This window comes from Podarcis raffonei, chromosome 6, assembly GCF_027172205.1.
Source record: "Podarcis raffonei isolate rPodRaf1 chromosome 6, rPodRaf1.pri, whole genome shotgun sequence".
Classification (NCBI taxonomy): domain Eukaryota; kingdom Metazoa; phylum Chordata; class Lepidosauria; order Squamata; family Lacertidae; genus Podarcis; species Podarcis raffonei.
In genome coordinates, this window is record NC_070607.1 from 42,160,945 (window position 1) to 42,178,392 (window position 17,448).

Below are 17,448 nucleotides of genomic sequence, written 5' to 3' on the forward strand. Positions count from 1 at the left end.
TCAAAATGCACATGTGCAAATAATAGCAATTACGAACAAGAGAAAAAACATATCTGCAAAGTGTAACCAATGAGAAAGAATACTAAATATTTTTTTTTAAGTCAATGATCAGAAAATATGAGAGGTCTAAATTGTGTTTGCATTACAAGAGAAAATGGAAGACGGCAGATTTTTATTCAACTAGGTCTTTACTGAACTTTTGTTCTGATTTGTTTACAGGGCAGTTATATGACAATGGATTTTTGAAGCATGGGTTTTCCTTACTTTTTTTAACTGTTAAGAACTGCTATATACTTTTAAAAGCATTTTTAATATGGCCATAACTCTGTTTAATACAGAAGGGGGACTGTTTACTCCCTGTGGTTTTCATCAATTTTCATATTGATATAATTCAGACAATAGGATAACTCCACTCGATATCATTTCCTGGCTACAGCAGAACTAGAGGTAATTGAGTGTTCATATTTTATTGGCTGGGGGTGGTGGGGTGCAGCAGCACCTGACTTGCCTATACTGAAGCCCCGAGAACAGTCAGAAATGCAGCATGAATAAAGAACAGCCCAATGGATCCAGAAACAGCAAGTGGTAATGCATTCCATGCGCGTATGCAGGTGGCTGAGCACACCATGGTATAAGTACCATGAAAGCATCTTTGGCAAGAGTTAATACTGGGCTCTGGAAAGCCAATGTACACATAGGTGAATGGGACTATTTGTTTAAATTCTTTTGCCAATTAGGCTGCAAGCCAATACATCCTTTTAACTCAATATGTCTTACTTCTGAGTAGGCATGTATAGCTTTGCACTGGAACTCTTGAATTATTAAACATCTATGCATCGTGATGGCAATGATGGTGGCGAATTCATTTTTGAATGACACCAAAAGAGTACCACCAGATTCTTAACGGCGATAAATTGCATGCACCACATCACTTCTATGTGACATTTTCCTCAAAATTTGATGGAGTTTTTGGAATAGGTTTTCACTTGCTGTTCACCTTGTCCCAGAAGGGCCTCTCACTTTGTCACAGTTGCAAAGGGTTTCCCCAAGGAGGGTTGCATCCATCTCTCCTGCGTTCCCCAGGTATGCAGCTCTTCTTTGGGCATTCCCACCTGCATCCGGGCCTGCACCAACCTCAACCCACTTTGTACTTCAAATTGACAGCAACATTAAGGGAAGAGCTAAGCAGCAACTGTTCATGGATGGAACCAAGTCTGTCAAACAGGGAAGGATGGAATGCCTCAGCTGAGTTGCGATATAAGAGTTTTAGATATGTTATTGTATCCACAAGGTTCCTGGGACTGGCACTCTTGAAAATAAATGGTTTTATAAAAAGAATAGTAGTAAACAGGGAACTAGGGCATGGGTAGGCAAACTAAGGCCCAGGGGCCAGGTCCGGCCCAATCGCATTCTAAATCCAGCCCGCAGACAGTCCAGGAATCAGCATGTTTTTACAATGAGTAGAATGTGTCCTTTTATTTAATATGCATCTCTGGGTTATTTGTGGGGCATAGGAATTCATTCATTTCCCCCCCCCCAAAAAAAATACAGTCCGCCCCCCCCCAAGGTGGACCGGCCCCCTGATGAAAAAGTCTGCTGACCCCTGAACTAGGGATTCACAAACAGACTCTGTGAGTTTTGTTCAATACACCTAATGTTGTTGTTTTGTCATGTGGCTGGGTTGGTCTGCAGCTCTTCTTGAGTGTACATGTAGTGGCAAACCCAGGTTTCTGCTATGTAGACTTTGCACCACCACAGAAATTGCTTGACCCATCTAGGTATCTCTTTATAATAATAAATGTGTCCTCCAGGCACAACTAGTATGGTGCATCTTGTGCGATCTTTCCCCCAAGGGCTGAGTGCAGCACATAATCATCCCTGTGAGAAAGGCTGATACAGAAGAGCAAGGCATGAACTGCAGAGCGCTGGTGCTGATGCCCTTTTATCCCTATGCATTAAATCCGAACTATGCATATCTGCTTCCTGCACTTTTCTCTACTGGCAAGAAATGTAAAGCAATAACGTGAAAGTCAGTCCATCAGTCAACAGTGATCCAGAGCAGAGATGCGTCTCAGTGTTTTCTGCTGGAAGCCTAGATACCTTGTGGGATCCTGGAGCTATCTTGCTTATTAATACCACTGGCAGTGACACATCTGTTTCAGATTCATTCCTTGGAGCTGGACTTGATAATAAGTACATTCTGTGTTGAACGCTAGCATTTACGTTGCCTGCCGAGATTCATATCCTTGAAGCAATTTACTCATTGCTAAGACTATTTGGTGATTTTATCTAACCAGCCAGGTATGAAATACAAAGCATTCTACACACACACACACACACACACACACACACACGTGTTATTCCTATAACTTTTACAAGCCCAGACCTGCTTTAAGAAAGGTAAAATCGGTTGTGATTGTCTACAAGATTCCCATTTATTCTAGAGGCAGAGGCATACGTCCAAGTGCTGTCCCAGTGTCCCATCTGCACCCCTCTCCCCCCATCCCTGTTTTGCACAATAGGGGCTTCTACTCACATTTGATTGGATGTGAGTACAGCCTTCCATGTGATCAGGAACCCTGATAAAGCAAGAAGGAGTCTACTCACATTCAAGCAAATGGGAGGAGAAGCCCCATGCAGACTTTGCCCACATACCATGGGGAAGGTTGGAGACTAAGGTGGGGGAGACATGTGAAAGAGAGGACACTGAAGAGCTTGCTTGCCCACCCCACCCCTCGCACAATCCCACCCACAATTTGAGTGTTCACACAGATGCCTAGCAAGTTTGTTCAAGGTGACTATAAGACATGGCATGTGTTCTTTCACAAAGCATGAAATGTGGTCCAATTTTATTTCAAACTCTAAAAACGGACACATTTGTTCTCAAAAGGGAGGCAAGTTCACGGGGCAGCCAGGTAGGCTATGGATATGGTATATTTGTTTTCATTTATTTTATACATGTGCTGTTAATCATCTTGAGTGAGATAAAAGTTTGCAATGAAGAAGAGGAATAGAAAAGCAGAAGGCACTGGAGGGATGTAAAGAAACAAATAATGCCACATATACACTATAACTTTCAAGTACATTTGAAGCACTTTTACCACAGAGCTCCTCAAAAAATTCTGGGCACTATAGTTTTTTATGGATTGCTGGGAAATGTAACTCTGTGAGGGGATAAACGACAGTGCCCATAATTCTTTGAATGTGCTTTAGAGGTATAGAATATGCACAGTCTAAGATGGAGGGATGCTGGAAAAGAGGGTGGAAGAACAGGCAGAAAGGGATCGGAAATGACACAGGCATAGTAGGTATAGAAGAGTAAGCATATAGAACAGGAAAGATGAATCTGTGGCCCTCCCGATGTTGCTTGTCTACCGCTCCCATCATCCCTAACCATTAGCCATGCTGGCTGGGGCTAAAGGGAGTTCAACAATTTTCCGGGGAGGAGTGTCACAGGTTCATTACATCCTATCCCGGTATCTCTCTAAATAAAAAGAGAGCGTGGGGTACCAAACTGAACCATTCCTTCAGGGAACCTTCAACTCAAGCCACATTTCTGCCTTTAATAAAAGAGAGAAAGCGGGGGGGGGAGGGCACAATACAAATTTAGTATATTGTAACTGGCACCTGAAATTAATTAAAGTTTCTACTTTGGAGACATTCGCTTCATTTGGCCTTTGTTGGCCATGACAACCCTGCTTTTAAATTAAAAAGGACTTTGCATCAGACTCTCCGGTCAACTCGACTTGCCCAAATTTGACAGAAATGAATTTCATTGTGAATATTCAGCTGAGCTCTACAAATAAGCAAAGTTTTCACTGGCTGCTTTGACTAAGCTATTAATATCCTTCTGTGCTTTGATGCAAGTACTTTTCTCTAGAAAGCTGTTGCTGTTCAAATATGTTAAAATAATCAAATATGTTGGCTTCTGGCAAACAATGGGGGGAAATTGCTTCCCTACTTCTGGGAGTTGCTATGCATTTTTAAAGCATTCCTAAAATATGCGTGTGTTGCAATTTTGGGACTTGGAAAGCCAACATATCCACAAATTGACGAAAATGATGGTGCTGTTGTGTTGATTTGCATCTTATTTAGAGGTGAGAATGAGAAGAATGATAACAAAACACTGAATATTTATTTATTTGGCTGCCAAGAAATTTTACAAATCAGCATGAGCCTACGATTTTATTTTTAATTTCCCACTAGCACTGTCCTTAAGCTCAGTGTGCTTGAGAAGGAACCATTTTAAATCAATAGACTGCAATTCTATGTGTATTTCTACCTTAGGAGCCTGTGCCACTGAAATGAAGGGGACTTCATGCCAGGTAACATCCATGCCAGGTCTGGAGGCAAACAGCCATTCCAGCAAGCTGAGCAGAATTTAAGCATCAACCTAGAGCCAGCCCAGAGTCGGCTAAGCCAAATAGAACCATTAGCCAAATACTGAGCCAAACAGAACCAGGTTGGCTCATTTCGCTTAAGAACATAAACACCCTACTGGATTAGACCAATGGAGCAATCTCATGCAGCATCCTATTTCCCACAATGGCCAGCCAAATGCAAAGCATGAAGGTGACAGCTGTCCCCTGTTGCTGCCTCCCAGCAGCTGGTACTGAGATACATCCTCTGTCTGGCCCATGTAGCCAATAACACTAGCAGCCATTTATCCTCTGCCTATTCCCCTTTAAAATGCAACAGATACACTAATGGACATCATCGCTATGCATGGCTGTGAATTCCACAAATTAATTACACCCTGTGTGACAAGCTCCTTGTTCTTGGCAGGCTGAAAGCTACTGCCAATTTATAGTGGCACTGCAGCATAGCACAGATGCTGGCCAGAAGCCCTTTCTGCCTCCAAGCTGCCACAGTGCCGTGGAAAGTGTCAGGCTCAGGCAATTGGCTGCTGTTGAGGTGCTGGTTCCAGGCTGCTGGAAGGCGAAGATGAAATCTGAAACTGGGGACAGGTAATTAGAGGGGTGGATGTGTCAAAGTCAAGTGTACCATCACCATCACCACCCCTAGCTGATGTGCACACCAAGCTATCTCAACAAGGCTTATCACTATTATCTGCTTTGCAGTTAGTAAGCTGAGGTAGTTCTCATTTCCTGGGGCACATATGGCATTCCCTCTGTACAAACAATAAAGATTGCTCATTCTATTCCCCCTTCCAACAGACCAGCCAAGAGAATTTACACTGGCTCCCCCAGTCCCACCACATTCACAGCGTCATGTCGTAAATACGATCACAAGCAATCTGATGATGCATGAAGGTATTTCACCATCCGCTCGGGGTTTGCGATCTCTCCTCTGGGCAAGATTTTTCAGGCAGAGGCTGCCTCATCTTTCACGGAAACTAAGCAGGCCCATAAATTATCGCCAGAATCCCTGCAACTCGGTCGCAGTAGCCTCCCACCCCTGGCGCCTGCTGGTTTGTTGTTGTTGACGATGCTGAAGCTGGCCGTTCCGAGCGTGGGGAATGTGTGATGTATCGGGAGAGCAGCAAGACCTCTTAACTCCTCAGTGTAAAGGTCACCAATGGGAAGAAAATGCCATTTCCAAGGATATTTAGCATTATATAGGTCCTCCGGTTAGTGCCACACTTTACTTTGTCATTCTTGGCATCCCGCTTGGAGAGCTCTGCTCCACTTCATCATCATAAACATGTCAACAATCAGCCCCAGTGGAGGGTCCGGCTGTTTGTTCTGCAGCCTCGCATGGAAAAGTGTGCCCCCCACAGCAGTTCACAGCACTTACGCTCTGTGCCCAGTGGGGCCAGACCTGGAACATTTTCATTTTGTTTGCCTAGATTCTGGATCTCCTCCCCCTGCTTTATTTTATCCTTCCCAGGAATGAAAATTATGCATGTGAGAAATGCAGTTAGAAATTTGCCTGGGGAGACCTCCTTAACAGTTGCTGCCTGAAGGCTACAAAAGAGTGGCACAAATGCAATAACTTTGTTGTTCGGCTCCTACAATGTGATTATTTTGGAAAGCTGCAGAAGCTCACACTTGCATGGAAATCATACCCTTTGCCCTAAAAAAACCCCTGAGCCTATAATCTCCAGTAGGTGGGAACTATTCCTAATTTCCTTTTACCCCATACTTAGGGCCCACCCACACTTTCCCTTAAGTCTGTACATCTTTGCCCTATTTGGTCTGAGGCTGGGCGATCCCACTTGTGATTTTTGCCTCAGATTTTACTTGGTGAAAGACTCCTGAAGCCCTGTGCTTTCCCATTCATTCTTTCTATAATCAATAATCTGCTTCTTGTGTTGTCTCCACCTTCAGCTCTGCCCACCTGTGGCAGAATGTCAGAGAATCAGAAAATAGGATAACCAGACAATCATTTAACATATAGAAAAGGAGCCAGAAGTCTTCCGATATGTATTATTAAAGACAGAATATATATTAAAAAATAAAAATATTGTCCAGTAGCACCTTCGAGACCAACTAAGTTTGTTCTTGGTACAAGCTTTCATGTGCATGCACACTTCTTCAGATACACAGTGTGCATGCACGCGAAAGCTTATACCAAGAACAAACTTAGTTGGTCTTGAAGGTGCTACTGGACAATTTTATATATATATATATATATATATATATATATATATACATATATATATATATATATATATATATATATTTCAACTGCGTCAGACCAATACAGCTACCAACCTGAATCTAAAGACAGAAAATAAAGCTGTGATTTAGGAACCATCACAACCAATCAAAACAAATGAATGGGAACAAGCATATATATCATTTGGTCGCAATCTTAGCGATTAGAGCTAAACAGAGAAAACTAAAATTAATAAATAAAAAATTAAGCAGGCTGATGAAACTGGAAGTGTGCTGCTTGAAGCTGGAGAGACAGCTGTGGAAATTATCCTGCAGGGGTAGGGGGGGAAAGGATGAAAGAAGTTGGATGCAGACTGCCCCAAACACAGCTCCTAGGAAAGCACACAAAATCCCAGTCAGGAGCTATTTTAGGACCAGTTCAGAAGAGAGACAATTTTTTATCCAGGTTTTCTGTGAATTAACATTTGTTCTGATTTAACAGTAAACAGTGGGTTTTCCAAGGGGAAGCGGGGTGGGGGGAAACAACTTTTTGAACTCATGATAATAGATATGAAATACTAGAAATTGTAGTGTAGATGGGCCCTTACTCTTTTCTGGGCCTTGGTGGCACTCAGCTGAAAATATACCATCCGTAAGAAGTATTCATAATTGGGACTTCAGTTGCCTAATCCAAAGCTTTTTCTTACCATTTAGAGAAAGGATGGTGAAGCTACAATGGTTGCTGGACTGTAACTCTTCTTGGCTCAACCAGTGTGGCCCACAGGGAGGGGAGCTGGAGTGCAGCAATCCTGGTTTAGAGGGCACCAAGCTGTTGTGTGAGACCTTAGAGCAGGAAGAATCTCGTTCTAGGATTCTATAGGAAATGCTCTAATGTTCTTTTGCCTCCTTTTTGGTCACTGCTTTTCTGCAACTTCGCTCAATTTTGCTGGTTTCTAGGGGTGCTGCTAGAAATGCAGCACATTACCTTGTTGACGAGACTTAAAGGCTGCTTTGCAGATGGTTACTTACCATACATATGTTACAGTTAATGTCTGTACAGTGTATATGGAATTTTGCTCTGATTTGTAGCTAGTTTGGGGCTCACTGCTATCCACATGCTCTGATGCTGTTCAATATCCTGGAAATTGTTTGCCTGTTAGCACATTCTTCTGAGTATCTGAGATCACTTTATTTCAACTCCTGCATAGAGATGCGTAATGCAACACTGGTTATATGGCCCCCTGTATAACATTCTTTAAATACAACATAGGAAAACAAAAGAAAAACATTTTTTTCGTTTTATGGTGTAGTTTTATAATACAGTGCACTTTTTACAACTTATGCCCCAGAGAGCATTTTAATAGCCCACTTAATTACCCTTGCAAGAGAAGACTCTATAACAGAAACTCTGGCAGATCCTTAACTAGAAATTACAATCACCTACATTATAAAAATAACTAATTAGAATGATGTTTGGCTATAAGAGAGGATGCCGAACGTCCTGGGTGTTAAAAGCAGGCAGCAATAACAAAAGGCTGCCAAAACCAAAGCTTATTATATCCCAGTTGATTTCAGGGGGAAGTTTGTTTGCTGGTTTTGAATGTTATGGACTGCACTGCAAAAGCAAGATGACAGGAGGTACAGAGAGAAAGCAGCAAAGGGGAGGGGCGTTGCTTGTGCTTCCTATCTAATGTGCAAAGTGGAAAAGGTTAGGATTTTTCACCTCAAAAAACACCTTGCCCATCTTTTGCCTCCATCCCTCCATCTGTGATAGCAATGATTTCTGATAAGGGTATAATGGAGATGTGTCAAAGCATCTTCACTCTACAGCCTTTACCATATGCTGAAGTTACACCTCTTTAACATGGTCTTTGAAAATTAAGGTACCTTGTTTGATTGGACCTACCTATTGTGCTGACTTTATACATTTCAGTTCCATTTGAAACAGTTTTACTTAACCGAGTCAAATATATGTTGGAAATGTAAAGAAAAAGAAGGTACTTTTTATCATATGTGGTGGGAATGTAGAGAAGTTAAAAACAATTGGGAAATGATATATAATGAATTGAAAAAAATGTTTAAAATGACATTTGTAAAAAACAAAAAACCAGAAGCATTTTTGTTAGGGATTGTGGGACAGGACCTGCCAAGAAAAACAAAAAAATTATTTACGTATGCTACAACAGCGGCAAGAGCCTTGTTAGCACAAGGATGGAAGAACGAGGAAACCCCAATGAAAGAACGGTGGCAAGAAAAATTGATGAGCTATGCAGAATTGGCCAAATTGACACACAAACTGCGTGAGAAGGACAATCATTGCTTCAAAGAAGATTGGGAACTTTTTACAAACTATTTAAAAAAAATGGCTTGGACTCCTTGGCAGGTTTTGAATAAAACATCCACAAATTTATTAATAGAATATATGGCAGATAAGGTAATGATATGTACAATTTTCAACATGCAGAGAATAATAAGCGCAAACAAATCAGAGAAGGGAGCTGAGGGAAGTCTCGGGAAGGAGGGAGAGGGAGGGACGGGGAGGGGGGATAAAAAGGGGGAAATAATGTAATTGATTATTTGGATTGATAATTTGTTTTGTTGAAATTGTTTAATAAAAATATATTTTTTAAAAAAGAAAAAGGGGGGAGAAAAAAGAAACAGTTTTACTTGTTTTATAAGAACCTATTTTATAGTTGTATATTCTGTTGTTGAAACCCACCTGGGTTTGATAAGGTTTTGAAAACCTCATCAAATAATTAGGGCTGTGCAAAGTTCCTAATTTAGCCAGGCCAGATTAGGCCCCAAGCAGAATGAGGGAGTGTGCACAACCCTATTTCAAACTTCTACTCCAGCCAGAACTCTTTTGTCTATGTGAACAAGAGAAGATCCCCATTCCATTCCTTCCCAAAGTGGCTCCAGGAAGCAGAGACGTTGCTTGGGATGTCCTGAGCCCAATTTAACTGTGTCTGATCCTTCTTGTGGTCAATGTTCTCCTGTCCATAAAAACATGTGTAAACCATTCCTATATACTGGTTTGAGATGTTGTTTTCAAAAGGGCACATTAATTAGGACTTTATAGGGCACAGGTTAGTGTGTTTCCAGTGAAAGGTTAAAGTCTAATGGCTTCCACATGTTTTAATACTTGATGCAGGAACGGCGATTAGCTGGAGGGCTTTTCCTTTCCATGTGTTATTCTTCCACCGTGGCTGAGGAGCAGCTTTAAACTCTTTGCAGAATCACAACAATGTTTCGCTCCTCGGATCCTGTGGCATCCGAATGCTTGGGTCACTTAAAACTTGGCTGCAAGAACACACTGCAGGGAGCAATGCTGAACAGGCAGGGAACGAGGTAAGATGACCTAATGGGCTTTTTCTATCTTTAATGTATATGGTTCCATCATTTCCAATAAACCACAAAACTATTCCAAGAACTAGCCTGCACCCCTAGAGTGTGTGCAGCTGGCTGCTAGGGCAGCAGACGTTTGTTAAAAGCATCTCTGGAGAGACCTTTTGTTTGGAATACCTTCAAAAACCAATATAGTTGTTTTTTATGATGTAACAGAACATGCCAAGGCGAGAGCAGAAGGAAAGGAGTCTGGAATAGAGGAAAGTTCACTCATCTGACATAAGACGAAGGACTCGGTGAAAATCAGGGTGAGAATACGCAGATGAGCATGCAGAGGGAAATGGCATTGCAAGGTGCAAAGAGCTCTGTAATTTTTCTGAGGTTATTCATTTTTATAAAGACACACAACACAGCTCCCTGCTCACCAGGCAAGGTTTGGGCTAGGAGGACTGTAGATCTAGACTTCATTATGACTTTCAGAAAGGAAATGGTGAGCCAACTTACTCAAGCAAAGTCTGTTTTCTACAACTGAGAAAAGTGCGTGAGCAACCCTCCAAATGCTGTTGATCTCAGTCAGGCTTTCACATTTTGATGCCAATAGCATCATGGAGCTGTGCTACATACCTGGCCTCCTCCCAGTTGAGTTCCAGCTGCATACAGAGAGGGGCAGGCGCAAGATGGTGGCAAGGTCAGTATGGTGCAAACATGCCAGCAGAGCCAATCCACTAGCACACTTGCACCATCACAGCTCCTCCGTCCTGGTGTGCAGTAGCAACCCAGCCAGAGGGAGGCCGGTTGAGCAGCACAGCTCCAACATGCTTTCTGCTACTGCCTGGTGCCTTCCAGATGTTTCAGACGACAACTCCCATCAGCACCAGTCAGTATGGGCAACGGATAAGGATGGTGGGAGTTATACTCCAAACTATATGAAGGCCACCACATGGTCTAGGTATAATTTTTTGAGAGGCTGTAGGATCCAGGGGACTCCAGAGTGTCATGTTTCAACCCTGCCCAGACCTTGAACCAGAGGTCTCCTTGGATGAGGAGCAATGGGAGCAGGACCCTCCAGAATATCTCTGCAATGCCAATTCCCAGGACAGGGTGTGCCTACAATGGTTTTTTGGATTCCTGGTCAACATCCCATCCCACTTTATCTCATCCAGGGCCAGAGAAGCAGAGGAGACAGCCAGACACACAGGAATTTTCAAGCTGCTGTTGAAGTGTCATGCAAGTAGTGGAGGACCATAGAAACACCTGTTCAGATCAGGGCCCCACTGAGAGCCAGGAAGGGGTGGAGACACTAGCTCCTACCTAGTCTGAGATGCTTCATTGCCAAAGCAACGACTCCCATCCCAGCCCCAGTCTTTCTGACCTGGGGAAAGTATACAAAGTGGTCTCCATGTTAACATTTCACCTAAGGCCAGTCCTATGTCCAAGTCTTGATCTACAACACCAAGGTCACATGTTCCATTGGTTGGCTGTGATCACCACACACCCCTTTCTTTGACCTTTTCAAACTCTCCCATAAAAGAGGTCAACATTAATTTTGCGAAATTGTTTTCTGATCTTCACTTAAAATTCAGAAGGGAAGGTGAGAGGTTACAAACCAGCCACTATGAGGTTCCTTCTCCATTACTTTGTGAGAATTTAATTTCCTCCAGTTCCTTGGAGATGGTGCTCCAAAGGTCAATGTTGCAAAATAAATGTTCCTTGATGAAGCTTTTAACTTGCTGTCCCATCTTGCCTGGTTCAGCAGCTGTGTCCTTTGTTGATTGACATATCTTAATACACTTGCTTAGAGTGTTGCACACTCTCTTTATCGCTTGCTTGATATTAGAGGGAAGAAGATGACTGTCCATGGAACGAGGAATCAGAAGATGCTCCCTCCTCTGACTTTATTTTTCAACAGAAGCATCAGACACATAATGGGAATAATGGATCACTTTCCATTATTTTCTTTCTTTTTTAGCATCAACTTCAGATTACACATAATGAATTCAAACTACAGATTGCATGAAGATGCACAGCATGTTTCATGGTGAGAAGAGATTCTGGTATTATCACACTACCTGCAAAGGAATTAAAGCATAGCTGTCAACTTTTCCCTTTTCTTGCGAGGAATCCTATTTGGAATAAGGGAATTTCCCTTTAAAAAACGTTGACAGCTATGATTAAAATCTTAGGTTAGTGCTTCAGTTTTCTGAACTCACAAATTTTGATTTGCATATTCTTTTCAAAAAAAAAGATTCATTTTTTTTATTTGTTTACAATATCTCTACAACACCCAATCAGAAAGGTTCACTAGGTTGTTTACATACAGCGTAACTAGAATCCAGTCAGAATCCAGGAGTACTTCCAAACTACAAACCTCCATCTATCAGGTGGAGTGCAACTCCTACCAAAACAGTGTGCATCTAATTCCCTGACGTGGGAACCACCACCCACAGCAATTCCAGCTTATCAGGATTCAGCCTCAACTTATTGGCCCCTGCCCAGTCTATCACTGCCTCCAGATACCCATTCTGCACCTTCACAATGCAATCCTAAACCGAAGACATCAGGAAAAGGTCCTCTTGGATCAGCCCAAGGGCCCATCTAGTCCAACGACTTGTTCTCATAGCAGCAAAGCAGAAGCCCATGGGAAGCCCACAAGCCACAACAACACTTGGATCTTAGCTAATCTGGCCATGTCAGATTTTTCTCATTTTTCCAGTCTAAGATATCCACATCAATTTGCTTTTGTTGTTGTTGTTCTTTCCTTTTAAAAACTCACTCTTAAAATTCATCAGCATTTAAGTGCAAATTTCTCCTGATATACACATTTTTGAATGCAATTTTGCCCAGTACAGTGGAACCTTGACTTACGTACAGCTCTACTTATGTACGATTCCAGTTACAACCTTCAGTAGTTGCTTCGACTTATGAACTTTCCTCTAGATACAAACAGAGGCCTTGCCAGCAGTCCGGAGCTTGCCTGGCCGGCTACAGAGCAGCGCTGGAGCCTCCACCAACGGGAAGTTATAATTTCCCTAATGCAATGCATTTTTGTTATCTAATTTTCACTAATAAACGCATTTGTAATCACACTTTGCCCCAGTGTATGTGGTTTTGTATTTGGCTACAGAACTGCACTGCAAAATTCAGAGAAGTGCACAGCTTGACAGATGTTTCAGTTTGCATATCGTTTCAGAAACTGAATTTGTCACATTTTCCTTTAAATGTGAACTGAATCAAATTTCTGCCCCATCCCTAATGATCAGTGATGTGGTTTATTTCACTATTGTTTTCCTGAGCACTCTTCTCAACCTGGAACATGACATCCTTTCCCCTTTTGCATTCAGTCATCAAAACCTCAATTCACCCACAAAAACTTTGTTCAATATCTCCCTTATCCCCGTTTTCCTTCAATGAAAATATCCCTTCTGTTTGGTTACCAACTTTGATAGGGATAAATGCCATCGGTGCATTGCTGTTATTATTTATTAAATTTGTATACCGCCCTTCATCCGAAGATCCCAGGGTGGTTCACAACAGAAAAATGCAAAATACACCATAATTAAAAAAACAAAAACAAATATCTCCCCCTCCCATTAGGCTGCTTTCTACAAGCTCGATAAGATTTGAGCCAAATTGCAGCAGAGAGACCTAGAGAGGAGGGGCATGCGGGGGGAGCTTTTGGCAAAAGGAGTTAGATTTTATCCATAATGACAGTTCCAGCTCAACTGAGGCAGCAGGGAACAGGCCCTCCCTCCTCCAGCGCACCTTAAGGTCAGGAGAGGTCACTGTGAGCACCTCAGCTTGGCTGTGACCTTGTGGGAGATCTTGCAAAGCGCATCTGGAATGTATTTTGGCTTCATGAGGGATAAATGAAAACACTGAGCACAACAGGATCGAGGCAATGTTGTTTGAAAGAAAAGGTAATGTTTTGACCCTTTCTCGGCCTGTGACATGTCTGGTTCTTCCACCAAGGGCCAGGGAAGTACAGCTTGTTTTGTTTGAAAGCCTGATAAGCTCTTTGACTGTTTTCAAAGAACAGCTTTGGGGAAGATTTTCTCACACGTAGGCTTTGAGCAGCAGCACTGGTTGCACACAAATAAAGGTGGGGAGAGAAGGGTTGTGTGAAAAGGCAAATCAGCATTGTGATTTCATACCACGAAATGGAAAAATAAATGAACCTGACCAAATTAAGAATATATATAAATATTATCCTTTTTACCTGTTCATCTTGGTAGGGTAGTCTCTATACTTTTTCTCTGTATAGTTAAGATACTTCAAAAATTAGTTGAAAAGTTAGGCTGTGAATAGCCAAAAGCTCTATGACAATCTTGTAGGTGATCAAAACTACTTTTTAAAGCAGGTCAGAAGAAGGGTGGAACAACTTTGGGAAGGGGCAAGTTAAACCAGAGGAGTAGTAAATGGGATGTTTTTCTGCCAGCCATTTCATTCCTCTAACTCCATCCCCTCAGTTTATCATCTCATATACCAAATGCTTAGTTTAGTTACATACATCATATACAGGTATAGTCATACCTTGGAAATCAATCAGAATCCGTTCCGGAAGTCCACTCGACTTCCAAAACGTTCAGAAAACAAAGTGCAGCTTCTGATTGGCTACAGGAAGTTCCTGCAGCCAATCGGAAGCTGCGAAAGCCCTGTTGGACATTTGGGTTCCAAAAAACATTCGCAAACAGAACACTCACTTCTGGGTTTGTGGCTTTCCAAAGCCAAAATGTTCAAGTTGCAAGGCGTTCAGGATCCAAGGTACAACTGTACATGTAATATTTAATTAGGCTCTCATAACTCCTATCTTGATGACCCTTTTTCACAATCCATTTGGAAGCGTTTCACACTAACAGAAGCTTGCAGCCTTAGCTTCTTAGCATGGGGGGGGGGGGGGAGAGAATCAAAAAAATCTAGTAGATATACCACACAGACACTTTACATTTCACATTATTTCTTAAGGGTGTTCCTTTGACCTCCCGCCTTTCATTTTGGCCTCATAACCGCTCTTGCTTAAGTAATATGATTTCCCCTCAGAATATGCTGCTGAAGGCCTGACTGACATCTGTGGGTCGTTCATGAACCCAACAGCCGTGCTGAATAAGCAAAGTGAACAACAGAGGAACACTGGATGGATTAAAATGGAGAGAAAACCAAATAACTTCCCCTGCTGCTGCTGCTTAGACCCTTTTCCTCTTAATTCCTCCCGGACCCCCCAAGGCTGGTGGAAGAAAGAGATCTGGTTGCTTTGGACTGAATATTGACACAGCAAGAGTGTGTTTCTATAAGTGTCTGCATCGCTTGGCTTACCTCAGTGAGTACAGTAAATTAAGCCAAAAAACAAAACTAAAACCCCACCACTGTTGGAAGCACGGGGCAGGAGGGGGGGCACATGGACAGACACAGGGTTATTACAATGTGCTCAAGCTGTTTTGAGACATGTAAAAGGTAAAGGTACCCCTACCCGTACAGGCCAGTCGTGTCCGACTCTAGGGTTGCGTGCTCATCTCGCTCTAGAGGCCGTGAGCCGGCGCCGTCCGAAGACACTTCCGGGTCACGTGGCCAGCGTGATGAAGCTGCAGCTGGCGAGCCAGCACCAGCGCAGCACATGTAAACGCCGTTTACCTTCCCGCTATAAAGCGGTCCCTATTTATCTACTTGCACTTGAGAGTGCTTTCGAACTGCTAGGTGGGCAGGAGCTGGGACCGAACGACGGGAGCTCACCCCGCCACGGGGATTCGAACCGCCGACCATACGATCGGCAAGTCCTAGGCACTGAGGTTTTACCCACAGCGCCACCCGCGTCCCTGTTTGAGACATGAGTGCTACCCAAATGCTCCTTCAATGGAGAGGGCCAGTCCAATACATTTTGCTGCCAGAGGCAAACAAAATCATTAATCGTGACACCCAAATCTGCCACCTGAAGCCAGCGCTGCACTCTGTCTACACGTAGGACTGGCCCAGTTCATGTGAGTGGAAACTGAGATCCTATATGGCTTTGTGCATATATTGCGGAAAGATGGTAGAGGAAGGTGGAACAGGAGTGGAGCCTGAATAAGGGGGTGCAAGTCTTGTTGCCTAGAACCAGGCACAGGTTTGCAATCCTGACGTTCACACAAGACAAGTGAGTCTCACAACTGAACATACCACACCTCAGACTGAAAAGCTTGGTGGGATGGGCATGAAAACATTTTGGGACATCTCTGTTGCTTCCAACCAGTTCTGAACTTCTTGCCCTGCTCCAGAATTCCTGAACCATGACTCCTGAACTCTGTGGCTGCTGCTGAGCCTGTACAACAAATCTGACTTATTGAGCGAAGGAGTACCACATATGAGGTGCAGCCACAGAAAAGACCTTGTCAGATGTAACCACCAATTGTGCCTCAGAAGGCCTTGTAAGAGGAATATATCAGTTGTAAGAGGGATATATCAGTTGATCTTAAAAGATGGGTAGATTCACATGGAGTGAGACAATGCTTCCTGTGGCTGCCTCAGAGGAACAGTGGAATGAATGGCTGATCCTCAGGTTCGTGAATGCATAGGTCATCACGTACATGTAAATGTCCATATGTGTGATCTAAATGCCACACAAGATATAGGCACACACACACAAACCTGGGCCACATGTGATGTTTGCACATGATGGGGCATGACATAACATGCAATGCTGAGCTCTGCACCCCAGCAAGTGTGCAACACACCCACCACATATAGACATAAATGAGACTGAGAAATACCTGTTCCTAGCAATAAATCTCTACATAATTTCTATTTGTCAAAGGGATATTAAGTATAAGGGGGGGGGTTCATTTGATGTCTTCTTGTTCTTGTTGTAATAATGTTAGTAATACAAATAATAATAGCATAAAATCCCATTTGATTTATTAAATAAAATAAGCATTGATATTTAGATTTTTAAAAATGGTTGAAGGGGAGTGTAAATGTGTGTGTGTGTGTAGCACAATCCTAACCCTGTCCCCTCGGAATTAAGTCCTATTGAATTCAGTGGGACTTACTCCCAGGTAAGTGGGGTTAGAATTGCAGCCGTATCCAGTATAAAAATAAACACGCCAGGTGAAGGAAGGTTTGGGAATACATCTGCTAAAAGTGCAATATTCTGAGGATCTCAACCCTGGTATTTTCCTCCTCTTGCCCAGCTGTAATCTTGGAGTGTAAATTTTGCTCAGCCATTTGGCCTAGGGGTGGTGAATGGGAGGCTACAGAGCAGGCCCATATGCCTCAAGTTGTGGGTTTCTGCAAAGTGAATTCCAAGCCAAAGATCTAAAAGCAATTAAGGACTTGGTGATTTAGCTTCCTGACATGGCCATCAATGAGCCCTTTCTGGTTAAATATGCTTAACAATGAAAACACATTTAGTCACAGAGAAGGTAAAAAAAGAAAAGAAACGAACTCCTGGCCTTTAGAAACACCTAAAAAGAAAAGAATTTCTCTTCAGAGTAAGAGACAAGCCACATGAACAAAGAAGGAAGATTTCTATGCCCACATAGCTGAGAACTAGCAACCCCCTCCAAAAAGGAAGGAT

At 42.7% G+C, this 17,448-nt stretch overlaps 1 long non-coding RNA gene across 1 annotated transcript; it reads left to right on the forward strand.

Annotated features, from left to right (window-relative positions):
- Positions 1–9,707: 9,707 nt before the first annotated feature.
- LOC128415098 (uncharacterized) lies at positions 9,708–12,047 on the forward strand. The gene is made up of 3 exons (XR_008330857.1): positions 9,708–9,908; positions 10,122–10,213; positions 11,069–12,047. It is a non-coding gene; the product is annotated as an uncharacterized LOC128415098 (long non-coding RNA).
- The last annotated feature ends 5,401 nt before the right edge of the window (positions 12,048–17,448 follow it).